The sequence below is a fragment of the Acartia tonsa genome, chromosome 3, assembly GCF_053477335.1.
Source record: "Acartia tonsa isolate MP-2025a chromosome 3, ASM5347733v1, whole genome shotgun sequence".
Classification (NCBI taxonomy): Eukaryota; Metazoa; Arthropoda; class Copepoda; order Calanoida; family Acartiidae; genus Acartia; species Acartia tonsa.
In genome coordinates this window covers 60,668,289-60,685,062 of record NC_137262.1, presented here as the reverse complement: position 1 = coordinate 60,685,062, position 16,774 = coordinate 60,668,289, and the positions used below count along the sequence as shown (strand labels likewise).

Below are 16,774 nucleotides of genomic sequence, written 5' to 3'. Positions count from 1 at the left end.
CTTTCTCGCTCTCTTTCTCTCTCTCTTTCTCTCTCTCTTTCTCTCTTTCTTTCTCTCATTCTCTCTTTCTCTCTCTCTCTTTCTCTCTCTCTTTCTTTCTCCCTCTCTTTCTCTCTTTCTCACTCTCTCTTTCTTTTTCTCTTTCTTTTTTTCTCTCTTTTTAGGAGGGGTTGTTTACCCCCCCCAACCATTTAGGAGGGGGTATTTACCCCCCCCAAACAATTTTGGGGGGGTAAATACCCCCCCCAAAATAAAAAATCTCTAATAAAAAAAATTTTTGCGCGCTTCGCGCGCTTTTTTAATACTATATATTTATTAAATTTAAATTACCCCCCCCCAAAAATTTTACCCCGGGGGTAAATTTTGGGGGGGGTAAACTAAATTTACCCCTGCCAACAGATTTCAGGGGGTGTAATTACCCCCCCCAACAAATTTTACCCCTGGGTTAAAAATTTTGGGGGGGGTAAAAAAAATTTGCGGCTCGCTTCACGCGCCATTTTACCCCCCCCAAACACGAATTACCCCCCCCCCTAAAAAATGTTTACCCCCCCCAAAATAAAAAGCTTGGACGCCCCTGTATGAAGTCCCTTAATTTATCCCCCTTCCCCATAAAAAAAGCATTGACGTCCTTGTATAATGCCCTGAAATAGTGCAGAAATAACTAATTTTATGTTAACAAGAATGACAACATCCATAAAGCAAAGCCTCTGAAACGGTTGGACAAACGAATATTACCATTTGTAAAGCTTTATATTAAAAACCTGTCGTATTAGCGTAAATGATAGCATACCTGTGTGTTCGATTCTTGTTACACCATGTTATACTAATGACGTTAAAAATGTTACCTTCTGCTGCTATGTCTGATACATGACACTAATAGTGAGAGTAGGGCATCATTACTTAAACGTTTTTTAAGCAAACACAGGGAGGAAGGGACCATTAAACCATAAATCATACTGGTACCCAAAGCTTTCTAACCCCGTGATATTATTTGTTGGCTCAAAACCATTCATTGAATTTTGTTGTTGGTCCCAAATTTCTTATTAATAATGTTATTCAACCTGGTTAAATTTGTCAGGGATCTTAATGGATAAGACAAACAAGATTAACATTTCTGTAGATTAAAATTACCCATTAGTTGAAACATTTAGAAGCTTTTATAGAACTTAAATTTATTAAAGGTACCCAAAGTTTTTAATCCAGCGAATAAATAAGCATAAGTTTAAAACTTTTGGTATTTGTGTATTTAACATTCCTATTCCCCCTCCCCCCGAACTTTGTTAATTTATTATCATTATCAATATACCGTCCATTGTCTTATCCCCTGTGATCCCTGGATAAAATAAATTAATAATATTATATAATTAGTTGTGGAGATATTTATATTGATTATTATGGATTTTGGCATCCTTGTTATTAATGTTCCTCAGTCTAGTTTTTTCAAACTGGGTATTTCCCCCCTCCCCAGTTAAAAATGTTTGCACGCCCTTGAACAAGAATGAAAACCATGCATCTTTAAAAAGTAAAAACGCATTGAATACTAAGATTCTTAGATAGTACCCTACTGTTGGAATTATTATGAAAAGTTTGAAATCGATTGGACAATTATAACTTGTCTCAATTATTAAAAGGAGCTATACGTTTTGAACGGACAAACGGATAGAACGACCGGAATTATAGAAAAGCTTAGCCTTTAACAATTGTTGCTTATGCATAGCTATACTACTATTCAGAAGTCAAAAGGGATTAGACAATGGCCAATAATTTGATGTACATCCCCAATGATGATACACAAAATTACCCCTTCTGTAGATTACAATTATTGGTTAAAATGTTTGGACACTCAACTTTCAGAACCAAACAATCAAAATTTAATAATAAGTCCCCAAAGTTGTCAAGTCAATGAATAAGAAAAAGTTATTATAAGACTTTGGGGACTAAAGTAATAAACAGCCCAATGCCCCCTCCCTCCCAAACTACTATACTGCTTTTTCCAGAGAGAGAGGGGACAGTGTGTTTAATACAAAAGTCCCCAAAGTTTTAAAAATTTTTCTAATTACTTGGCTTTTCAACTTTAGGGGGCTTCAGTTAATTTTGATTAGTTGTTTCATTGAGTTGAGTGTTCAAACGTTTCAACCAATAATTGTGAAATGAAGTTCTGTAGGTTAAAAAACCCGCAAAAAATACACCAAAACCACATGAAGGAGTGGTTAGAGGTGAATTGTACATAAGAGTAAAGTTGCTTAAAATTTAAAAATATGAAATTGTTCTTTTGGTGTTGAAACTGTAAAATGAAGTTTGGTAGTAATTTAAAAAAAAATCCGCGAAAAATACACCAAAACCACATGAAGGAGTGGTCAGAGGTTAATTATACATAAAAGCAAAGTTGCTTAAAATTTAAAAATATTAAATTGTTCTTTTGGTGTTGAAACTGTAAAATGAAGTTTGGTGGTAATTTTTAAAAAATCCGCGAAAAATACACCAAAACCACATGAAGGAGTGGTCAGAGGTTAATTGTACATAAAAGCAAAGTTGCTTAAAATTAAAAAATATGAAATTGTTCTTTTGATGTTGAAACTGTAAAATGAAGTTTAGTAGTAATTGAAAAAAAAATCCGCGAAAATTCCCCCAAAACTGAGTATACACAAATAAGCAAACTTTTAGTTTTTGCATAGATAGACATTTCATGTTTTACAATTTTTTCTCTAAAACCAATAGTTTTTGAGTTATTGAATTTTGAACCGTTTTGGCCAATTCTCGCCCACTGTGCCTTGGTAGAAAAATAAACATTTGTTTTTTTCTAAAGGAGGGGGGGGGGGGGTGAGGGTGAGGGATTGACCCACTCCAAATCAAAAAAGTATCCTTATGATAAAGTAAAAGGATCTATGTCTGTGTGTACCGAGAGATCTCGCTAACCTCTGAACCGATATAGTTCTCCTTTACAGTAATGCTTCTCATAGGCCTTACGAAGGATTATAACTATTTTGGGTAAGGGTACCACCCTCCTAAAAGAAATTGCTCCACGCCCCCTTCGAAAGAAAAAGGCCCTCACCCCAAAACTTTCCCTTCTTCATAAGTGAATTTATCAATTAAATGTTTATTTCATTGCCTTTAGTTCAAGTTTTCTAAGCTTCAATTTTTGTCGAATGCTGGATTCAAAATCTGTCATTTTCTTATTCGCCTTCTTGCCTCGTAGCAAATCTAGTCTTCCCTAGATAGATAGATAGATAGATAGGTAGATGGATAGATAGAGAGATAGATAAATAGATAGATTCAGTTTTTTTCTAATGCTCGATTCAAAGTGTGTCATTTTCTTATTCGCCTTCTTTCCTCGTAGCAAATCTAGATAGATGGATAAAAAGAGAGTTTGATAAATAGATGGTTTATATATGTAATTATGTAGATAGTTAAAGAGTAAGAAAGACAGATAGATAAATAGATAACAATTCTAACCTACTAAAAATTTTAAATTTCAAGCTTTTTTATTAGAAAACTATTCTATTTTTTTCTATCGATATTTTTTTGGGGGAAAAGGGGGTTATGAATTTTTTTTGCGCACAATTTTTTTCCTCCCTCAAATGATAATAATCTTATTGATGAACTTCAATTTGGATTCCAGGCAAATAATTCAACATATCATCCTATGATTCATTTACTCAATCATGTAAGTAAAGCTATGCATGAATAATAAGGAGTATACTATTGGAATTTTTTGTGATATTCGCAAAGCATTTGATTGTGTGCCTAAAAATACTCTACTTATGAAGCTACAGAAATTTGGTATCAATGGGAACTTGCTTAATTGGTTTGAATCATATTTAACAGATAGAAATCAATTTGTTAAATTTGGCCTTTTTGACTCTGATCCATTAGAGATAGATAGTGGAGTGCCTCAAGGTAGCATATTAGGTCCTATTTTGTTTCTTATATTTTTTAATGACTTGCCTAAGTCAACACTTTTAAAAGTCCTACTTTTCTGTGATGACACTACTATATTAGCCTCTGGTAAAAACCTAAATGAGCTTGTTGAATTTGTTAATGCAGAACTCAAAAATATTTCCCAGTGGTTTAGGGCTAATCAAATGTCTTTACATCCCAACAAAACAAAATTCACTATATTTTATCCTACTCCCTCCCTTATTCCGTGGAATGAAATCAATCTATATTTTGATGATAATGATCCAAATACCCTTAACCCTAACCCTTTACTTAGACATAGAATTGACTTTGTCAACCATGAAAGTGATATTCCAGCTATAAAATTCTTGGGTATTTATTTGGATCCAGCCTTGAATTTTAAAGTTCATATAAATGAATTAAACAAAAAGCTCTCTAAATCATTATTTTGTCTCCGAAAATGTCAAGGTCTACTCACTGAAAAAGCTCTCAAAGCTCTATATTACTCTATTTTTCATTGTCATTTAGTTTATGGAATCCTTATCTACTCATGTGTATCACCCACAAATCTTACTGGCATAATCACTAAACAAAAAATGGCTGTGAGATGTATTAAGCAAGCAACTTACTATAGCCATTCTAGTCCTTTATTTAAAAATCTCAATATTTTAACCTTTGAATCTCTAGCACATTACTTCAAACTAAAATTTATGTATGATTACAAAAATAATTTGTTGCCAAGGTCTTTTAATAATATGTGGCCTAGACGAGGTGAATTAAATGGTAACTTCGTTTTGAGAAACAATAATAATTTAACTGTCCCCTTTTCTCGAATTAACTTAGTAGAGAGGCTTCCTATTTGTTCATTTCCAAAGATATGGAACAGTTTTGACGACCGTGATAATATAAAAAATGCCTTAAACCTAAATCAATTTAAGAGTAAGCTAAAAAAAATGCCTTCTAACAAAAATAGACATAACATGTTATAGACTTCTTTGCCGTTCTTGCCACCTAAGAATGTAAAACATTTATTCTGTCTGTTCTACAAGTCTTCACTGATTTACCCTTCTTTATTAATTATAAACGTTTATAGTCAATATTACAAACACACATCATGTTACTTTCCCCTCCAATTCCCTTCCTTTCAATTCCACATTATAATCCCGATCATATATAATGCGTAAGTTCTTGTTTTAAATAACTAAGTTTCATGTTATCTAGTATATTTTTATTTTTATCATTTTTTTCTTATCTGCAAAGGCTACTTAATATTACCTCGAGAGAGATTACTTAGTCCTTTGACACGAATTTTGAATGTGAATACTATTATCTTTATCATTAAAATGTAAGTAATCATGATCAATTTTATTGTTTGTTTGTGATTATACCATGTTATGTATATATATTTTTTTTGTATGTGTCATAAAATAAATATTTCATTTCATTTCATGAATTCCCCCCCCCCCCCTTTCCCAACCTTTTGAGATTTTGTACCGCCTCCCACTCAAAAATGCTTTGACGTCCTTTATCCTTTATATAACTTTGAAGTACCTGCATTAATCTAATTTCAAGATATTTTTCATTTTCAAATGAGAACAGTTCTTTACTTGAATTCTTTTTATAAAGAGAGACATATTAGGACAACTAATTTGCTAAGAAAGGTGTTATAGACAGATAGACAATTACAAATAAAGATAGGTATTATAGACAGATGGACCAAAACCAATAGTAGCTATTAGCATGTAAAATGGTAAAACAAAAATCAATAAGCGACCTATAAAAAAATGTTTCTGTCCTTTACTTGATCCCCCCCCCCAAAAAAAAAACACTCAAAAAAAGGTTTAATGACCTTAATTAACGAAAATTTTGACATTTTACGCCCAAAATAAATAACCTTACATACCGAGAAGGGATTAATTTTAAATCACGGGGTTGATTAAAATTTTAAAATAAAATTTGTTGTTTGGTGGGGGGAAGGGGGGGGGGGGTATTTTACTACCCATTCCCGCATTCAAAGTTGAATTACCCACCCTATCATCCTTTTATATAAAGTAATAAGCTTTTTTTGTTTGAAGTTTAAGATCTTAAAAACTACTAAAGCTATTTGACCTCCTTTATTTAGGTAAGCTTCTTACAGGTCCTGTGATGGTTTTAGGCTATTTCATTTTTAGAGATGCTTTTTCTAGACCAATACTAGGTGCGTATCTGCAAGTTAAAGTATAAAAAGCTTGGACATCCTTTTTACCTGAATCCATTCTGACTGAAGGCTGATAGCAGCTTCTATTGCCAATATTTCCTCTGGAGTTTTAGAATATTTGATGGTTTTATTCTTGTTTAAATAATAGCTTATAAAGTCCATCTCTATCAGCAGGACACACACCAATGTTATACCTAAAATGATTGATTGATTAATTGATTGAATAATTGATTGATTAATTGATAGATTGATAGATAGATTATGAGATAGATTATGATATAGATCAAGAGATAGATTGATAGATAGATTAAGAGATTTATTCAAAAAATAGCTCATAAAGTCCATCTCTATAAGCAGGACACACACCAATGTTATACCTAAAATGATTGATTGATTAATTGATTGATAGATTGATTGATAGATTTATTGATTGATAGATTGATTGATAGAAGGATTGATAGATTGATTGATAGATTGATTGATAGATTGATTGATAGATTGATTGATAGATTGATTGATAGATTGATAGATTGATTGATAGATTGATTGATAGATTGATTGATAGATTGATTGATAGATTTATTGATAGATTGATTGATAGATTGATTGATAGATTGATTGATAGATTGTTTGATTGATAAATTTATTGAGTGATAAATTTATTGATAAATTGATTGATAGATTGATTGATTGATAGATTGATTGATAGATTTTATTCAAATAATAGCTAATAAAGTCCATCTCTATAAGCAGGAGACAAACCAATGTAATACCTTAAAATTGATTTAATTGATAGATTAAAAGTATATTGATATATTGGTTGATAGATTGATTGATAGATTTATTGATAGATTGACTAATAGATTGATTGATAGATTGACTAATAGATTGATTGATAGATTGATTGAAATTTTTTTTATAGTTGATTGATTGATTGATAAAAAGATAAATTGATGGATTGACAAAGAGATAAATTCATAGATTGATTGATTGTTATTTAATCGATTGATATATATATGAAACAATCGATTATGTGTGTGTTTGTAGCGAACACAAGGAAAAAGATTAACCACTGAACCAATATGATTCTCATTTACAGTGAAGTTTCTCATAGATCGAGGGAACTATATAACTATTCTTTTATTTTCGCCTTCACTCTCCTCTTAAAAATCGCCCTTTGGATAAAAACCCAAAATTTAAAACTAGAATTGAAAGTAGAGGGTCCTCCCCCCTTCCTCTTTCAAGTGCTCCTAGATCCCACTAAGGGCGTAATCAATAGAATAGAATCAATGAATTGAGAAAAAGATTAATGGATAAATAGAACAGTCATAACATTACCTATAACAACTATGGATAGTTTAGTGAAAAATCTTTCAAAACTCACTCTACAACAAAACTTTAAATACATAGCCTGAAATTTTGTTGAAATAATAATAGTTATTTATTGCATCTTTTATGGACAGCTTTCCGCAGATATTAAAATATAAAAAATAAGAACCAACTTTATTAGCACCTAAGGGCCCGAGCTAACAAAAGTGATATTAGTTTTAGAAATCCTTAGAAAGTTGTCTCTAAACAATGCTATACAAGATTTTTCAGTATTGCTGAGAACCGGTTATAATCCAGCGAATTTAATCGGTTTCGAAGCCATACTGAAAAAACTATTACATAACTTTTAAAAGCGATGCTTTTATACATTTAGAATCGATACGTCTGTCCCTAAAATATAACTCTAATCTTTAATGTCAGAATTGTCCTATTGATTTCAAACTTGGCATGATTGATTATTCCTAAAACAGTTAGGTTCATTACTGATCCGATTTTTTTTTGTAGAAATAACTAGAAATACTATTGTAAAATATTAAAACAAAAACGTTTTCCAAACAGCTGATAGTCAATACTAAACCAACCTTTGACAATTAATATGAATTAGATTCTATAGCTGTTAAATATCATAGTATGACAGTTTAATTTCAGCCTTAGGTAGCTTCATACTCTACTGTTATACTTCAATATTTAATATCTAAAGGAATATATATTTATATAAAACCATATTTTACTTATTAATTATTAAAGCAAAGGACTTTTCCTTTTTGTTTTATAATACAGGGAATCGAAGGGATAAGACAATAGCCAATAATTTGATGTATTTTCCAATTATAACAAACAAAATTACCCCTTTTATAGAATATAATAATTTGTTGAAATAATAATAATAATAATAATAAGAACTTTTATTCAATAACTCTTTCAACCCTGTTATGAGATAATCACATAGACATTTTAATTATTACATTATAACATGGCGATTATATTAATAAATCAATATATTCATATTTATCTAATAATTATACAGTTTTAATTATTACGGGTGAACATTGCTGGTTAATTTGGATAAACTAGGTGATTTCTCTTTGGCGGCCCAGGTGAGGCAGAGCCGCTGCTGGCTGGACTGTGGTTGGTGTTGGTACCACTTTAGCCTGCCGGTACCGCCAATTGGCGGATTAAATAAGTTATCCGCTGCGTGGTTCCACCGCCTTAAATCTGCTGCAAGCTTGCCTTCTCCGCTGCTTCTGCTACGCCTCCGCATCCGTGACTCTCCATAACAACCTTTACAACAATGTTAATACGTGGCCGATCAACGAATTGATCGGCTAGCGGTTAGTCGGATAGAGGATAATCAAGGCTTTAGTGGGCGTCTCAGCTATAATTGTGATCAATGGACATGCTGTGTGACTATAAGATAAGAATAAAGAAAAATAAAGTAAAGGAAAGGAACAAAAAAAATGAAAGAATCAGTTTAGATTAAAGTTAAGATTTTTAATTTAAAATTTAGAATTTAAAATTTAAGATTCAAGTGAATAATTTTAACATTAATTTCTACATTAAGGGTAAATCCAACAGTTTTCGAGGAGCTTTCCTCTGCTATTTTGTTAAGTTAATTTGAAAAGAATTAAAAAAATGCCTAGAAAAATGGACAAAGTGTCAAAGAAATCGAAAAGGATATGAATTTGATCTAAAATTAGTTTAAAAATTAGTTTAAATAGACAAGTGTCGAAAGAAAGAATTAAAATTAAGAAAAAATTGCTTTGATTTTTGATTTTTGACGGCAGAGGTCAGCTCCTAGTAAGGAACTTATTTTGACGTAACATCTAATTCCAGGGATGTAGGTACGTGGATCGGACTCTAGGGACACAATGTAATCCCGACAGGAGGCTATGGCTGCAGGGAATCTCGCACTTAGTCCAAACTGATAACAAAAAATACAATCAAAAATTTATCATTTAAGGTTTACAGTTCAAAATCTCAAAGAAAAATTTCATTATATATATATTCCCTGTAAAAAGATTTATGTTCCGGACAAGACTTGAGGGCTAGGACAAAAAAGGCAAAAACTTTCAAGGATGAAAAAACTGATGCCCTGTCAACTACGTGTCAAGGGTTGATGAAAAGCTGTCATGTTTTTAAGATTTAAAATTTGAGATTTGAAATTACTAAGAATATTAGTTCCCGCCTCACAAATGAAAAAGAAGGATAAGGATAAGAATAAATGAAAGAAATTGACTTGTTAAACTGCTTTTAGGTGGTGATTATGAATATGAGTATGATGTCATGTGTGTCTTTCTGTAAAATCAATAATATACAAGGTGTTAATATTAATAATAAATATAACTATTGGTCGAAACTAGATGGTATTTAAAATGTGAAGGAATGCTTTCCTTTTAAACTCTAGGTATGTAGGAATGATTTTTAAATTTTCTGGTAAAGAATTCCATATTCTTGGAAAATAATGGAGTGGGGAGTTAAATATTTGCTTTTTAATTGGTAAAATTTCCAACTGTTTGAATAGAATCCTTGATGGAGTCCGGCGTGGTTTTTTTAATATTATGCGACAACATTCTTTTTGGAGTTTTAATATAGGCTCAAGTAAAATATTTGGAACAGCCGTAAATACGATTAAACAGTAACCTATTATTGATTTTACATAGGACGAATAAAGCAGTTTAAGATGTCTTGAATCTAATAAATTTTTCATTTGTTTTAGCGAAAATACTATCCTTAGCAACCGTTTATGCATCATGTTAAAATGAATCTTAAAAGACAACTTTTCATCTATCTGGACACCCAGGTGTCTTGCTGCTTGTTCACTAGGCTCCTCCCTACTCAATGATATATGATCTAGCTTGCTGATTTTTTCTGGAAGGTTTTCTCCTTCATGATTTGTGTTAATATATACTGGGAACTGAGCAATAAGATTTTTTTCCTCTTCCGTAAAGTTTTGCTTTGGCGATTGAAATAAAACTACCTTGGTTTTTTTGCTGTTAATAATTAAACGATTGCTATTATACCAATCTGTGATCTGGGGAAGAGTAGTTTCAATCTTATTAAACAGTTCCTGTACATTATTTGCAGTTAACAACACAAAAGTGTCATCTGCAAACAAGCTCAGTAGTGCATCCCTAGTGGCAGAGTCTAGATCATTTACCATGAGGAGGAAGAGTAATACGCCAAGTGTTGAGCCCTGGAGAACACCTATAACAATATAAAGAATATCAGAAAATTCTCCCCCAAAAGCCACCTGTTGAGCCCTACCCTCAAAATAACTCTCAAACCATCTCAAGACCACTCCACGGCAGCCATAATGCTCAAGTTTTTTCAATAAAATTGTACGATCAACTAAGTCAAAACATTTTTTTATATCTATTAATATCCCGGCGCACACTTTCTTTTCAGAAAGTGCGGCCGTAATACGATTGACAAGATCAAGAACATTATGTGCCGTGGAGATGTTAGGTCTGAAACCAAACTGTCGTGGGGAAAAAAATAATCTTTCATCCAGGAAGGTATATAGTGTCCTATACATAATCTTTTCTAAGGGTTTGCTGAACGTGTTGATAATTGAAACCCCCCTCCATGCCTCTAAGCTACTAACTGGCCCTGATTTGTAGACAATGACATTTTTGCTTACTTTCATTTCTGAGGGAAAAATTCCCTTTGAAAAGCTAAGATTATATATATGGGTAAGCGGCCTACAGATGTTGGCAGCGCATTGGACCAAAAGTTTACATGATATATCATTCACATCCTTTGCAGTCTTAGGTATGCAACTCGTTATCGCATTAAATACCTGGAGTTCATCCAGGGGAGGAACGAATACACTATCATTTATTGGGGGGGGTAGGTAATCATGAAAATCTTTGGAAGTGTTGGGTATTTCAGGGGTGAGATTCTCACCTAATTTTGCAAAATGTTGGTTAAAGGAATTTGCAATGTCTTTTTTGTTTTGAATTTTTTCCCCATCAATTTCCAAATATTCTATATCATTTTGAAATCTAGATTTACCCATCACTTCCCTCAAAACTTGCCATATTTGTCGGCCATTTTTACCCACTTTTTCGAGTTCAGATTGATAGTGTAAACGTTTTTTTTCCCTGCATGCTCTCTGGTAGTTATTGCGGTAGCGGCTATAGTTATCCCAATTTTCTTCTGTTGGTCTATTTAAGGCTTTTCTATACAACTTATCTCGGAAGCGATTGCACAGCAGAAGATGTTGGTTCATCCACTGCGACTGCGGCATAGTGCGGCGATTATTTCGTATTTTTTCTTTTGGACAACAGCTGTTGTACAAAGAAATAAATATAGAAAAAAACTTCGCATAGGCTAAATCAACATCTTCCGTGCTAAGAACTTCTTCCCAATCTTGTAATGATAGTTCATGGTTTAAATTATCAATGTTTGCTTCCTCAAGGAATCTTTTTTCAAAATATTGTGGTCTTTTTGTGGGTTTAGGAATAATATGAGAGAATGAACTACTAAGTACAAGATGGTCAGATAGATCTGTTACAACTACATTAGAATCTATAAAGTTGTCTAGAAAATCCTTACAGAAGGTCGAATCAATAAGAGAAAATGAAAAATTTTGGATTCTAGTTGCTCTTAATGTTAGAGATAAATAGCCACTACTTATCATAATATTGAGAAAACGAGAGGCAGGACCTAAGACGTCATAGGATGTGAACATATTAAGATTAAAGTCGCCCATAAAGAATGTTGGAAGGTTACAATCATCAACAACGTCCAGAAAGTCAGCAAGAACATTAAAAAAAGTTTCAAGATCCTCAGGGTTTTTATGTGGGGGCCTATAAACATTTACAATTAGGGCTTTAAAGTTGCCAAATGAAATCTTAACACACATAGTCTCAAATATGTGTGGTATAAAGAAATTTTTGAATAAAACCTTAGTTTGATATTTGTTATCTACATATAACCCAACCCCTCCCCCTCTCCCTTCCGGTCGTGGGGCAGAGACAAAGTTATAATTATTTAATTTTAGACTATCTGTGTTTGATTCCTCCGACAACCATATCTCCTGCAGGGATATGATCGACGGGCCCATCCCCTCTAACGAAGCCTTGTCAATTAAGTTCCTTAGCTGTTGGACTTTACTATTTAAACTCTGGATATTTATAGAAAATATTTTAAATAATTGATTACTTGAAGACTTGAATTTATTAAAAAGAGAATCTATATCAATATGGTCACACTTTATGTTAAAGTCACTAGAGTACTCTCTAAATGTATCATCGTAGAGAATACTACAAAGATCATAGTTGATATTCCCATTAAGCCCCTCAATATCATCTACCTGACTAGAACCCGTTGCTTATGGATGCATCTGGAGGCCAAGGACACGGGGGAGCAGCTTCAGCTTTGGTTCCAACTATGCAGGCAGCATCTCTTGGCATGTGTTCCACTAAAAAAACATAAATATTAATCATGATATGTCTCTACGAGTCTTTCCCCCCCCCCCCACCCCATTAGTTAGAGAAAGTTTAGAGATTAATTAGAGAGAAAAATTAGAGAAAAAATTAGAGAAGATTAAAGGCTAAAGATTAAAAAGAAAATATCGTGAAGAAAAATTTGATTTAATTAGATATTTATGGTAAAGATTGAGAAAAAAGAATGCTCACGTAATAATTTACTTACTTAATCAGTCTTTTTTTTATTAGTTTACGGCATTGACAGATTATTTAATAATAATACATGGAAAATTACAAAGATTTTAACACAACAAGAATAATTGTATAAAAACGGCCAAGCGTATAGTTGTGTTAGTCGCGTTACATGTGAAATTACATGTGAAATTTGTATAATATGTATACCAATAGCATTACACAATGTTTTCAATGCTAATATTAGGAATCCTGGAGTCTTTGGTAGACTGTTTAAGATTTGGAGGCTGTAGACCTTGTCGAAACTGTGGTCGTTGTTGATGTTGTCGTACCTGTGGGAGCAGTAGCAGCCGTTGCTGTACCTGAGGCCGGGGCTGTCCTGGACTTGGATGGTGCTGGAACCGCGGCACCGCTGTCTGGGAGGGCAGGAAATTCGGCGGTGTCAGCGTTAGTAACGCCATTAGGATCCATGGTAGGTTGATCCTCATTGTCCCTCTCTATCTGGACGCCGGGCAGCTTGTTGGCTTTCAGGTCCTGGAGTAGAGATTTAATCTCTGACTCGAAACCTTTAAAAAAGACATCTTTGTTAGACTGGCCGTTTTCTCGCATGAATTTAACGATTAGGTTATCCGTCTCAATAATGTCCTTCAGTGGCGGTAGCGGGGTAATGAGGCCTATATGTGATCTGGCCATGCTGTTGAGTACTTTTACCCATTTCTGTGGCCCGTCTGCGGGCATAAAGGCCACGCTAGTGCCTGACAGCTTAGTTTTGGACGCAAGTCCGCAACTGTGCAAGTAAGTCATTAGGCTATGGTTTGTGTCCGCCAAATCGTGCGAACATTTGATGAATTTCTTACCGTCAAATGAGACTGCTGCGCTACTACACCACTGTGTCTTGTCCCTGGCACGTTGATCGATGGATTGGAGATGTCTTCGCTTGTTTATCATGAAACTGAAAAGTGGATGTCTTGAATAAAAGCAAAAGATGTAATTTCTAGGTCCCTTCACCCTTTGGCTCAGTGGATGACTATATTCGATCGTATTGTCGTAGTGGATGTCCTTCTCCGGATTCTGCTCCTGTAAAACAGGCTTGATAATAATATTAAACACTTCACGACTTGTCGGGGTTTTTTCCAGCCAGGGACATTGAACATTATTTACCCGAATAGACCAAAGACGGTCACGTTGCTCTCTATGAGCTAGCAGGGACAGGACATAATTGTTTAACATTGTTTGGCACTTTTCGCGGGCCGATGCGTTAGCAATGTAATTGTGAAAATCCTTCATTAAAGACACTATTCGAACGGCAATTTGTTGTTCAGTTGACAATGTTTCACCTTCAATAATCGATCGAATATCGTTCATTTCATCACGATGTTTTATATTCAGAGCCTCTATGCTCTCTTTGAGGCCGCGCATTTCGCTCAAAAACGTTTTATTAAAACTGTCGCTGCTTACCTTTTGTAACTTCTCGAATGCTTGCACTGACTGACTGACAGCCTGGCTTACAGCTGACTTGATGTCTTCTTGCAAGAAAGACCGCACCTGATGAAGTGCGTCCTGCGAAAGCAGAGCCTTTGGAGGCGGCATTTTATTTTATATAGCAAGCGACACTAGTAATATATAATATTTGATGTGTATTAGAGCGTGGTCAAGTAAAAACTGGACTAAAGAAATGCGCGGGTTAGTTAATCTCAGTTGATCAACCAATAGCCTAAAGATAATTGGTGCGTTGGACCAATGAGATTTCTTTCTTGTCGGTAGAAATTGTTTCGGCCAATGAGCAAGCTAGTTCGCTGGTAGCTCCTCCAATGAGGGGCCAGCACGAAAGCACGCCTTTCCGAGTGTGTGTGGCTGAGGGGTATGGTGATCAAAGGGAAGGGGGTACGAGTGTACGCCTTCCAAGTGTGTGTAGCTGAGGGGTGTGATGACTGAGGGGTGGGGGTATCTTGGGGAAGTTAAAAAAGGGTAGAGTGTCTACTCTGTGCTAGGCATAGGTGTTGCTAGCTGAAGGGTAGACTAAATGTACCAACCAACAAATGAGGGACACTGTTTATAAAAACTTTGGGTACCAGTATAATATACAGTCCAATGTCTTTTCCCTCCCTGTTAGCACCATAGTTATCTATAATACAAAGTAGCTTGATGTCTATCTGTCTGTCTGTCTATCCGTCCGTCCGTCCGTCTAAAGATCTTGGTAACCACTGAACCGATTGGATTCTACTCTTCAGGGTATATACCAACTGGTCCTGTGGTGGTTTTAGGCTATTTTCTTGTGGGGTGGGACACCCTTAACCCCCCAAAAAACAAAAAAATCCCCCCCATTTTTTTTATTGCAGAAGATTTCCTTGGTCCTATTTTTTTTTATTGCAGCAGATTTCCTTGGTCCTTAGAGGGGATATCAGACTGTTAAATTAAACTGGTACTCAAAGTTTAAAACTTTGGGTACTTTTTCTAATTCCTGATAGGATGGTTCAATCTAGAAGTGTCTGAACTGTTCAACCAATAATTTTGATATACAAAACGAGTAATTTTCAGGTATGGAGGGGACATTAAGCTGTTTATTATGTAATAGGGGTAAAGCAGTTCAACCCTATTTGGTGAGTCCGGCAAAAGAGCCCCTAGCCTTAATGATTCTATCAATAAAATACTCCAAGTAGTTACAGTTTTGAAGATTTATTTAGAACTGATTATACATAACAAAGGGGGAGGTCATTTTCTAGTAAATTCCGTAAAGGTGTGTGTGTTATAAGGCCTAAAAATAGTAGTAGAACGATAAGGTGCTCTATATATTCGTATTCCCTATTGAATAGAACAATAGGGAGCACCTTATTGTTCTACTACTATTTTTAGGCCTTATAACACACACACCTTTACACACTTTTACGGAATTTACTAGAAAATGACCTCCCCCTTAATGGCTTTATATACAACAGATTATAATATTGGGTTAGGTAGAAAATGGGTGTGGAGAGAATGGGGGGACTGCAGGCCAGGTGAATGGCAGAAGGGCAGGCCCCTGTGGGGGTAAGGCTGGCCTGATGTCGGGTAATAAAAATCTGAAAATAGAAATGACGCAAATTCTGACGCAAATTCTGAACGCAATTCTCTCGTTTATCTAAAAATGCAACATATAATAATAGCTATTAAATCAATTTTCAAGCATAACTTTTATCTTATTAGGATAACAATTAAATAAGAAAAATATTTTTACCATATGAAATTCATGATCAAACACCTAATTGAAAAAAAATGCAAGACATAGCTTTTATTTTAAGAAAGACTAGGGGCAACGGACGCCCCCAAGAAGCCTCTAGGTGTTCTTAAGGTGGGAGGGGGATAAGTCAACCGCCCTTCTACTTTTTAATTTGAGTTTTAATAAGAAATATTCAGAAAAAAAATTTGGGGGTGTGATTTTAAATTGGGAGGGTGGAGATACGCTCTCCCAAAATAGTTAAAAACCTTCCCTGTACCTAAAAAAAGCTTAATTGCAAAGGAAAACCAAACAGATGCCATTTTTTAACAATTTTATAAAAAAACATTGGCGCACTTGTATAAACACCTTATCGCTAAAGTTTTGGAATAGATAATCCAGAACCATCCAGTTCAAAGGGAATGCAGAAAGAAAAGGGGTGAATCTAGTTTGAAGACATCCGAAAATAGTTATGATCGAGATCTTCCTTCATCGGCTGGCGTCCCCCAGAAAAGGGTAGGTTATCTGGAACAT

The 16,774-nt window shown here is 34.4% G+C and overlaps 1 long non-coding RNA gene across 1 annotated transcript; it reads right to left on the bottom strand.

Moving 5' to 3' along the window:
• Positions 1-3,100: 3,100 nt before the first annotated feature.
• LOC145315334 (uncharacterized) lies at positions 3,101-7,515 on the bottom strand. The gene is made up of 3 exons (XR_013878046.1): positions 7,433-7,515; positions 6,143-6,288; positions 3,101-3,211 (listed from the first exon to the last, which is right to left on the bottom strand). It is a non-coding gene; the product is annotated as an uncharacterized LOC145315334 (long non-coding RNA).
• Positions 7,516-16,774: the final 9,259 nt, after the last annotated feature.